Source organism: Manis pentadactyla, chromosome 10, assembly GCF_030020395.1.
Source record: "Manis pentadactyla isolate mManPen7 chromosome 10, mManPen7.hap1, whole genome shotgun sequence".
Classification (NCBI taxonomy): Eukaryota; Metazoa; Chordata; class Mammalia; order Pholidota; family Manidae; genus Manis; species Manis pentadactyla.
The window spans coordinates 78,028,242-78,039,498 of record NC_080028.1 but is presented as its reverse complement, the minus strand read 5'-3'; the positions used below and the strand labels follow the sequence as shown (position 1 = coordinate 78,039,498).

Genomic DNA, 11,257 nt, shown 5'->3' with positions numbered 1-11,257 from the left:
ACCAGCTTGAAGGGGAAGGGAAAAGGACCCCACCTTTCAGCTAGAGGAGTGGCCAAGGATTTACTCTGCCACAGTCTATGACATAAGCAAGATACAAAGCTTAGTTGTTAAGCTGTGAGGATGTGGGGATTGTTTGTTATAGCAGCTGTCCTAGGCTGACTAATATTGTAACTCAAATTGAAGGACTCATTCACATCTTGCTTCGGAAAGGAATCCCTTTCTACAGGGAACATCTGGTAAAGAAGCAAAACTGAGAAAGAATAGAAGACACTGTACAAGGAGAAATCTCTGCTTCTTGTAAGGACCTCATTCTTCTGAACTTCCAACTCCTTTGGCATTAAGGGAAAATAAGTTCAAGCAAGAGATATACGGACTCCTATCTGATTCAAAAAACAGCTTTTATTAGGAAAATAAAGCTAGTAGCCAAAATGATCTCTAGCCAAATGGACTGTGTTGGAAAGAATGAGGTGTTTGAGCAGAGACTGTGTCCCTGGGGGAGGAACCCAGTCCTTATCACTTCCATCCCCAAGACTAGTTTTATTCAAACCCAATGAGATCCTAGTTTGGTGGGGAACTTTTCCATCCCTGGTTAGAAATCTAAACTCTAGATCACACTGAACAGGGAGCATGAGCAGTCATCTTTCTAGGAAGTTCCAAGGTCAAGTAATAAGAAATTGGTCCTTGGCATTTAATAGGAGTAACATATTTTATGAAAGTCTTTTGTGATCTACTGTGAATTTCTCTAAAATAGAAATCAAGTCTTACGCCTGCTTCTTCCTTTCTGCTTCTCATCCCCAACACCCAATGCTTCAGCATGACCTGCCATCTCTCTCTCTAAAATATACCCTGTATGTGTCCATTTCCTTCCATCTCTGCTGCCTCCAATGGTCTAATTGGCCATCATTTCCTGCCTGTAGTACCACACCAGTCACCTAACGGGCGGGGCCACCTGCTCATCTCCTCCTGTTCCCCCCATCCTCAACTATGACAATCCATTCTGCACACTTGAGCCTTAGAAATGGTTTTGACATGAATCATGGGTTGGCCTGATTAAAACTCCCAACGGTCTCTCATGGCACTTAGAGTCAGAATCTCTGCTATGACTGGACACTCTACAAGTTTTGGCCTTTTCATGTCTCAGTGACTTCATCTCTTACCCTTTTAACCTCACAGCTTATGTTCAGCCACAATGGCTTTCTTCCAGTTACTCACACACACGCAGAACAGTTCCACTTGCTTCTCCCTCTGCATGGAATGCTATTTTCCCCCAACATCTTCTTGTCATCCTTATCTCTGCTCAAAGTCACCTCATCAGGGGACTTTTCCTGATCAGTATGTAAATTAGAGACCCATTATTCTCCACCCCCCTACTCTGCTTCATTTTCTTTCTGTCATCAGTTTATTTGCTTATTTGTTTTTTATCTTATGTCTTCCCCCATAAAATGTTATTTCCACAAGATGCCTTGACTATCTCATGTTCCCTGTTGTACTGCTAGAGCCCAGAACAGGGTCTGAACAGAGTAAGCATTCAAGAACTATCAGTGATCTAGTAAAGAAGCAGAGCTGAGGGAGGATGGAGGACACTGTACAAGGAGACGTCTCTGGTCCTTGTAAAGACCTAATTTTTGTGACCTTCCAACTCCTTTGGTGCTAAAGGAAAAGAAGTTCAAGCAAGAGATATACGGACTCATATTTGGTTCAAAGAACAGCTTTTATTAGGGAAATCAAGCTAGTATTCAAAATGACCTATAGCCAAATGGGAAATGAATGGATATTTGGAGCTCCCCCAGCCCCTAGAGCACAGCAGGCGACCTCCGACTTTGCTGAGCAACTGAATGAACACTGAGATTGGCTATGGCTTCATGTTGTCACTAATGTCATGATTCTGGGTGTAGGTACCTGCAGCATGGTGATTTTATTCGTCAGAAGGGTCTCTGAAATCCAAGAGAGAATGATGTGGGAATTTGCAGGATGGGGTCAGCCCACAGGGATACTGCCCAGCTCCATTCTGAGCTTCCAAAGTCTCTTCCATCTACCTCCTCCCTAGACCGACTCACACCCTCCAGCGGGAGCATCTGATCCAGCAAGAAGCTGGATCTTCAAGGCTTGGTTAAAACAGATCACCACCGCTCTGAGTGTGCAGGTATGTTTCTGAAAGGACAGGCTTGGTGGATAGAACATGTAGTCAGAGTTTCTTGAATACTAGTGTTCAGAAAATACTGGGAGACATTAATTTTGTTTTTTCCCTTTTCCTTCCATGCAGGTGGGTGGCAAGTCTGGTGTTTGATTGCCTCAGGGAAGGAATGTGTCAGGGCTGAAGACAGAAGTATCCCCCAAGATTTCTGTTCTGAGAACCTAAACTGGTTGAGGATAGGTTTGTGGGAGAAGAGCGAGTGGCTTGGAAGACTCTGGAAAGAAAGAGAGGGGCTTCTCTCTAAGAAAAATTGATTATCCCTGGGCTGGGGTAGGAGAGGGAGGCCAGTGGGTCCCTGGAGTAGTGGGAAGGCAGAGGCCACCCACGGAGGAAATAGGTATGGCAGTGCATCCGTGGGCATAGACTGTAGGCACTGGGTTCCCAGCCTGCTGCACAGTCCTGTGTCCCAGCTCTGGGTGGAAGCTGCAGGGAGAACTCAGAGCTGAGAAGAAAGAAACCAGTGGAACTCTCAGGGGCGATCCATGACAGAAGATTCTGTCCCCATGCCTGGGTGCCGCCTAAGACCCCAGATCCTTGACTATATAGCCTGGGTTGCGCCGAGGGAGGCCCTGACAAAATGAGGTGGAAGGTCCTGTAGTTCTGTGAAGTTCCAAATGGGAAATGGGGTTGGTTATTGAAAGTGGAGAGGCATAACCTTTCTTGCGCCCCTGACTTTTGAGACACTCTATATTTAGCGTTGGTGGGCTGAGAACCCAGAGAAAGAGGAAGTGGTTGGTGAGCACGAGGACAGGACAGCGTTCCGGCTGACCAAGGGGGCGGCCTTGAGCCTGTCCTTGGTTCCCAGGTGTCCTTGAGGAGGTCTAGAGCACTTGATTCCGCCAGGCTTCTGTATTCACAGTTAAAGAAGTAATCCATGCCTAATGATGCCATAAACACCATCACACCTTCTTTTGTGTAAATAATGTCTGATAAAATGAGGTGTGAGCCTGCTGCTGCAAAGAACACTTAGCTGTTAAATGCTTTCCTTTCCACTCCATTGACTTTCCCTATTTATAGCTATTCCAGCCAAGCAGTTCCTGTCATATTCATTTCCTGCCAGCTGCTAGTTTCCTCATCTTAGGGAAACACAGAGGTGCCTCCCCAGCACCACCCAGTTGCCGTGGCACTAGCCTCTGCTTGGTTCAGGAGTCGACAGAGAAAATGCAGTGTGTGGTCTTGTCTGGCTTCCTCTCTGGACTTGGCCCAGAAGCTTTTTTTTATCAGCTGAGACAGTAACAGTTCCTTGACCTGGGTTTATCTGCTGGTGTAGAACCTTGTAGAGGTGAGCGGCGTATCCCGCGAGGAGATTTTTAATAAACATGGGTGGGAGGAGGTTTTTTGTCTTGAAAAGAGGACGTAGGGTGTGGAAGTGCCAGCTAACGGAGAGCCTGCAGTGACTTCTAAGGAGGATGGCGACAGACTAATACAGACACTGATACTAAAAGTAACACAGGTCGTTTGTCTTTACTGAGTTGTTTGCTGCGTACGAGCACAGTACTAAGAACTTAAATACATTATCCATTTAACCTCATCCCAACCCCAGGAGGTAAGTCTTGAGTATTGATCAGAGGGGAATCCACCTACAGGAGGAGATAAGGTATTGTGGCTGGTGAGCAGAAGTAAAATGAATTATGTGGGCACATTCGTGAGAACCCCTGGAGGTCGGCTAAGTCTCGTCTGCAGAAAGTAAAAATAAGGAACTAACAAACTGTGGGATGTTTTGCATCTTTTGTCCCCATGAGTGGATTTTAATCAAGTAGAATTTAGATCTGGTTGCCCTGTTAATAGGACTCTCACTCTAGGATAGTAACATTATAATGAGGAAATGTGAATGAAATAAACACTAATTAGAGAAAGAGCTGTGAGTGGCCCAGTTAGCACCACCTGGGGGCAGGTAGACAGTAGAGGGGGGTAGGAGGGAACACCTCTGTGTTATGTACAGATGTTTCCTTGAGAGAGCTAGGCACGGCCAGTGTCTTTGCTTTCTCCCACAGACTTTGATAAAAAACAAAGGAGAATAAATCATACAGTTGCTTATCCACGTTGACTTTCTTTTCTACCATTGGCAGAGCTGCCTGGAGAAATGTCTTCCTGGTGGTGAAAGACCATCTTCCTGGTGACATGGTGACATGTGGCTCTGTCCTTGGCCTCGGACACTGTGGCCCTGGCTGACCCGGGACCTGAGACGGGCAGCAGAAAGTCAGTCCTTGTCTCTGTAAGCAGACAGTGATTTTGACAATCTGTCGCTTAGATTTCTCTTCCTGTCCTTACCCCCTGGGTTGGGCATGCACTGAAAGAGTAATGGGGATAGACCAGGGGGTCAGAGTTCTTACTACTGAGATGACTGTGTAGAGGAGGAAGCTGAGGTTCAGAAAGGCTAAATCATACATATGTAAAGCAGGGGTTAGAACCCAAATGCTTGTGACTCTACTTCAAGCATACCATTCCTTCTAGCCTCTTCTGTGCTTCTTAAAACCGAAGAGACTGAAAGGGTACAAAGAAGGTATAATAATTGATTATTTAAAAATTGGTCAAAATCCTTCCTTCTCTAAATCTTTTTCCTTGGCAAGATGACTCTGAAGTTCCTCTTATCAAGGGGCACTTCACTCTGGAAACGGGGCTGGCCTTCCTGCTACGGAAGTGATGATGTATCAGCTCTGAGCCCAGGCCTCAGGAGCTCTTGGAAGCTTTCCTCCACCCCTTGGAACCCTGCCATGGCCATGTGAAGTAGCCCAGGCTGGCCTGCTGGACAATGAGAAACCCCATGGAGTAGAGCTGAAGACCCCAGTGACTGCAGATAACACAAGAGCAGCCGGTGATGGCCCAGAACAGCACAGCCAGCCCAGGGACTCATGAGTGACAGTAAGTGTTCGTTGCTATATGCCCCTGCTCTGAAGTTCTGCGATTGTTTGTTACCCAGCCCTATTGTGGCAATAGGTAACTGATACAGAGAGCCATGGAGACTCCACCATGGAAAGATGTATAATAGAATAGTGGGTAGCAGGATGGTGAAGCAGATTCAGCAGGTCACGAGGACTCTAGGAATCTGAAACCCTCTGAGGATGTTGCACTCATTGATGGAAAGAGAAAATAGATATTATCTAATACCATCCTCGGAGACATTGCCCTTGGAGATAGAAAAAGAAAACCAACATTCTGCACCAGGCCGTGTAGAGTCAACTGTTCCATTTGTCCTTCATCGCCATCCCCATGGACACCATTTCATGGGAAATGGGGAAGAGACATGTGCAAGGTCACTCGGGGAAGACATGGCAGGGTAGGGATTTCCATCCAGGTCTGAAGGACCCCAAAGATCACCTTCTTCCTAATCAACTCTGTGTTTTCCATCTAGTCCTGGAGGATGCAATCATTACACGGGGTCTGTGCTGAGCATGAAATTTCCTAGTTGGATGGGAGATAGTCTCTGTCCCTAGAGCTCTGGAATTCCATGTGGAATGAGGTGTTTGGGGTGCAATCAGGCAAGTCTACTCAGAGTACTTTTCCCTCCCAGTAGATAAATGCTGGATCAGAAGGGTTTGGATTCGAGTAATGATTAATGGATGATGATTTCCATAACTTGATGCCTTTGATTCCCCACCCTATTCCTTGTCTTGACATGAGCTTGGGATATGGATCCTGGTTACGGGGTTAAGACAAGACTGACATCTGGGCAGCTATTCCACTGGGTTCTGGATTTGGCAGTGTTCTAGAATGAGTTATGGAGAGGTCCCTAAGGTTATACTTAGATTAGACATTGGCTTGTGTCTGAGTTGCCCTGGGAGCTGTTGGGGCCTTGCCTAGCTTTGATTTGGCTAGGATTGAACCCAGTTTTGTGCTCCATTAGGTTATGTACTTGGCTTTGGACACCAGAGTCTTGGCTGAGTTGGGATCTGAGATGGATAAGGCAGGTGGGTTCAGGCCACCAGCAGGTAGTGGCATCTCCTTTACTGTCCTTTCCTTCTCTTGCTCAACCTGGCCCTAATATCTCATCTCCTGGAAGGGCTTCCTCACCCTCATTAGCAGAAGGCTGTACTTTCTCTTTCCTCCAGGATTGTACATGTAAAAACATGCTTCCCCAAACAAGTATACCACTTCCCTGGCACTTGCTATTGGCGAATCTTGTGTTAATCTACACCCTAGAATCCAGAGCAGGAGAACTTTAAGGACAGATTCCGACTGAAAAATGTCAAAGCAGTCCTTTACAAGGCCCTGTGGCCAGTGGATGGAAGGAGCCCCACACTTCCTGGGGTCACCTGCTGAGTGCGCTGGGGATGCCAGGCTGGGTGCAGTGGGGCTCAGTTTGTGTAAAGTGAGCTGAACAAACCTGGGGACCTGGGATGCTTTCTTAGCTGGGGTGTTTTTTTGGGGGGGTTCTCAATCAGAAAAGTTGGTAGCTGCTCTATTTTGCAACCAGGCCAGTGGGCAGCTGGCTGCCTGTGCTCAGTAAAAAGCCATAGGACCAGGAACAGGTTTGTTTCCAACTTCAAGATTCTGGACAGCACTGACGGAGATGGGGCCGCAGCTGGGAGCTGCACCGGGCGAAGACAGAGGAGCAAGGAGATGGAAAATTTAATAATCACATTAAAAAATTAAACACCAGGCCCCAGTGGTTGTCTCTTTTCATCCACTGAGATTCACAACACTTGACATCCAATTATAATTGTGGGTTCCTATAAAACAGCCCATTAACTGCAACTATAAATTATTATTGCTTAAGTGGAGTAGGAGGCTGGTTTAGTAGCTGATACTGAGGATTTTGGAAATGATTAACAAGCAGCAATGTTTCTTTGAGTCCTCTTGCTGGGGGGAAGATGTATGCACTGTGGAGGAGAGAAGACTGCTGCCCAGGAGCTGGGACCTACGCTCTGTGCCCCAACATACAGCTGACTTTGTGTTTGGTGGAGAGAGGGCTGCTTTCTCTACTGCTCCTCAGTTTACCATCTGGTTGGTCACTTTCCTTAGAAAGGAGCCTACGTGGCTGTACCTGAGGACTTGGAATATAAACACACACACACTTACATTATGTAACTCATCCGACCACTCCTGAAGGAAAAATCAAATACACTATAGATTCAAGAAAACACTTTTAAAAATTCTTTAAGAGCTTCTTCCATTCTTTGTCAATCCCTGAGTGGGCCACTTCTGCTCTCTCCATTCCTTGTCTTCTGGCAACACTACTTCCTGGGAGGGGAGGGCCAGTTGCCAAGGATTCTTCACATCCCCAGCAGAGTTTATGGAGTTTTCTGTCAGTCTGTCTGCATCCATTTCACATCTTCCAGGAATTCCCCAGAGTTTCTTGTCTATTGTAGTAGCTTCCTCTTTTCCAGGGTTACTAAGATTTATGCTTTTTTATCATTTCAGTGGTATTTTGGGAGAGACATGTATACTAAATTCATCCTCTAGAAACCAGAAACTGCCCATTGCATTTTAAAATTTGTAAGCTTTTTTTCTTTTTAAACAGGGAGAAGAATATGTAGCATTAGGGACTGCTTTGCCAAACATTTGACATGTATCATCACATTTATCTTCTTGAGAATTCTATGAGATAGGGTCTGTCCTTACCAGCCCTTTTTACAGATGGAGATACTAAGGCACAGAGAGGTTGAGTTCACAAAGCTAGTGAACAGCAAAGCCAAAATTTGAACCCAGGTTGTCTAAATCCAAAGCCTGTCCTTTTAACCTAACCTATGCCTTCTTTTGGCTAGAAAGAGTATTTCTTAATTATTCTCTTTTATAAAATGTAATGTCTTGTGAAATCTCAAGAAAATGTGAGGTAGGAATATTTATTTAAAAAACTTTCTCATTTTTCTTGGCTTATGTTGAAGCACATCCTGATTTAAACACCTGAACCTCCTCTTAGGCCCTCCACCCCCTGGTAATTTTTCTGTCCTTGGGCATCTTTTCAGAGAGAGATATTCTATTCCATTCCTGGGTTTTAAGAAATAGTTTCTGTCAGAGAACCCACGAGTCCTTCTTCAATCTTTTTGTCTCAGGCAGAGGCGAGGGGGCCGCTTGTAGTTTTGTAATTTTCTTTTGCTGGCCTGGGGTTTGGGGTGCCTGTGGTGAGTAGGAAGTGAGCCTCCTGGGGAGTCAGCACTGCAGAAGAGAAGTTTCCTGCTGGGCAAAGCAGTTTCCTTTCTGAGTTTATTTTGGCAGTAGATGTCAGTAGGGCACAGCCTTCTCCTCTCGTGCCCTCATTAGCAGCTCGCTGTGGACATGCCTCCTCGTGTCCTGGCATGCTGTCCTGGGGACTCGCCAGGGCCAGCAGCCCCGTGGCCCCGCGTCTCATGTCCTGCGTCCCGCCCTGTCCCCCTACTCTGAGCCGGAGGGTCTTTGTAGAATTCCTTTTCCTAAGTACTGATGAAGTTCTTCCCCTCACCCACCCATTTTTATTTATTTTTTCTGTGACCATTTCAACTGGGATTTATGAAGGAGAGAAATTAAAGGCATATGCTTAAACAATTATATACAAATGCAAATTTTAAAATTATTTTTTAATAAGAGAAGGCACTGAAAGGAGAAATACCCAAAGGTATATCTGAGGAGTGGAATTATGGATGATTTTTATCCTTTTCTTTGCAATTTTTCTTATCACAGTTGGGTATCTATTCCCGTTACTTAATAGATTCTTTTATCTTTTAATTTCAAACTTTAAAAAATATAGAAAATACTATAACAGACATCCAGGTGCCCACCACAGAAGTTTAACAAATGTTAACATTTGCCCTATTTGTTGCAGATTTTTTTAGGGCATCTAATTCTTTGATAATCAAAGGCTACAATACTCAGAGGAAGTTAATCCAGGGACTCTCTAAAGTCCTTCTGGACATAACCCATTTCTTGACAGTGAAACAGGAAGCTAACACTGTTGACGGGAAGCCTGGTAACTGGCTGTCTGGGGCCCAAAGCAGATTTGGGGACACTGCTGCCATTACCGTAGCCCTTTGGAGGGAAGGTGGGGCATATGTACACAGCTTGGATGCTGGAAGCTTCTAATTCCAGAGCCTAATGACATCCATTCCCTGACTTTCAGACTCTCAGAGTGGGGTCCACTGACTAATATCCCTTTGCAGCTTTTAAATGTGGTGCGGGGGAATCCTTGACTACTGTCTTTTCTTAAAACAGCTTTGTTGAGGTGTAATGGTAGGCAGAAGCCCTGCACTGCTCAGTGTGCACAATTTGATGAGTTTGCACTTATGTATATGCTGGCAACATCATGGCTGCTGTCAAGGTACCAAACATATCCAACACCTCCCAGAGGTTCCTTGTGTCCCTCTGTGATTTATTAAAAATAATTATTGTGGTAAGAACACTTAACATGACAGCCACCCTCTTAACAAAATTTTAAGTGCATGCTACGGTATTTGTTAACTATGGGCAGGAGTTGCACAGCAGAGCTCCAGAATTACTCATCTCTCATAGATGAAACTTTCTACCCATTGAGCAACATCTCCCATTGCCCCCTACCCAGTGACGGCATCTTAGAAATACAGAAATGTGCTGCTTTTCACACAATCAGTGTGTGCATGGCTCACCTGGGGGGCTTGGTGAAGTGGCGTCTAATCTGGCAGGTCTGGGGTGGGGCCTGAGAGTCAGCATTTCTCATGAGCTCCGAGGAGGTGCTTATGATGCTGGCCCCTGGGACACACTGGGCAACAACGTCTCAGAGAATTCTGCACTGCCCCAGGCTGAAGGAGGCCACTCTGGTCGCAGATATCCAGAATCAATATATCCAACCAATATCTCATTGGTTCCAGTCAATACTGGGCCAGTTTTTAAATGCTTTGAATATCCCTTGCTCTTGGAGAAAACATTTGGCCACTAGAAAGCTTTGGATTTTGCTCTCAGTTTTGGAGGCCCCAGTTATTACAAACAAATATCATTAACTCTCTGAACAGATTCCATTAGGCTAAACTCAACATACATTCTTTTCTAGCTTGAAGAAAAGGCCACATTTCTACAACTTCCTAAATCATTGTCCACGTGTGGCATATCCCCAAATGGGATGAATGTGTCATTGCTGCTACATGAGAGGACTTTAAATAGCACATGGATAATTTTAAAAAATTTTTAATCCTTGTTGGAATTTGAAGAACCTAAGAAATTCCAACCCTATTCTTTCCATCTGAATTCGGAACCAACCCCACCGGCCCCTGGCTGGCGCCTTGGGAAGCACAGTGAGGTGAGTGAGCAACAGACCCACTTAGGCAGCAGGGTGTAGAGGGAAGGAGAAGAGACAAAAACTAGGCTTTTTGATAAATTGGCTCCACTGTTCAGGGAATGTGAACCAATGACTGCACCCACCAGCCAGGTAGATTCTCTCCACCTCTGGAAAGAGAAGAAAGGGTAGGAAAGAACCTAGGAGTGTTTCATGAAAATTCCATCTCCTTGAGACCAAATGAATGAGGCAAAAGGGTGTGTTATATCCCTCAGAGCAACAGTTATGCTTTTGTATTTTCATTAATTGGGGTTAGTGGAACTGATTTTCCTTGTATGATAGAGACATGAGGTTTCCTTTTAAGATAAATGTAAGTCGACAAAAAAGAGCTGATTAAAAGGAAAAAATTAAGGTAATGATAGTACAGGTAGTATGTGGATATGGCAAAAATCATGATGATGCTCAAATGTCTGAAGTTTGGGAAACACTGATCCAGTTAATATTCCTTGGAATCTCAACGCCACATTTCATGTTCACCAACTGCAGATCTGGGACTCTTCTAATGTTTTCTGTGAGGGTCAGGAAACTTTAGTTCATTATTTGACCATTGATCATGGTTTGATTCTGTTTCACTCAATACAAAGGGGTTAGAATGAATAAACTAAGATCCTTGATATATTATTAGCTTTGATTTCATGTATATAAATCATTTATGGGTCAAGTCATATGATCTTAACAGTATCGATCCAAGGCTTTTAATTCTCTTTCTCTCCAACCCCACCCTCATCTATATTTCTCCCTTTCTCTCTCATTTTTCTAAGTTCACTGTGAGAATCAGAAGGGGTAGGATAACAAATTCTATTTTTTTAATGGCATAAAAGGAGACTATGTCCTTCAACATTTGA

The 11,257-nt window shown here is 44.8% G+C and overlaps 1 long non-coding RNA gene across 4 annotated transcripts in view; it reads left to right on the top strand.

Annotated features, from left to right (window-relative positions):
* Positions 1-1,537: 1,537 nt before the first annotated feature.
* LOC118928094 (uncharacterized) overlaps positions 1,538-11,257 on the top strand; it is a 41,192-nt gene continuing 31,472 nt past the window's right edge. The window contains exons 1-3 of one of the 4 annotated variants that reach the window (XR_008992143.1): positions 1,538-3,476; positions 4,264-4,409; positions 4,765-5,056. This is a non-coding gene — a long non-coding RNA (uncharacterized LOC118928094). Of the gene's footprint in view, positions 3,477-3,915; positions 4,410-4,764; positions 5,063-11,257 lie in introns of those variants that run through there. The other 3 variants (XR_008992142.1, XR_005031073.2, XR_008992144.1) reach the window with 3 other exon arrangements.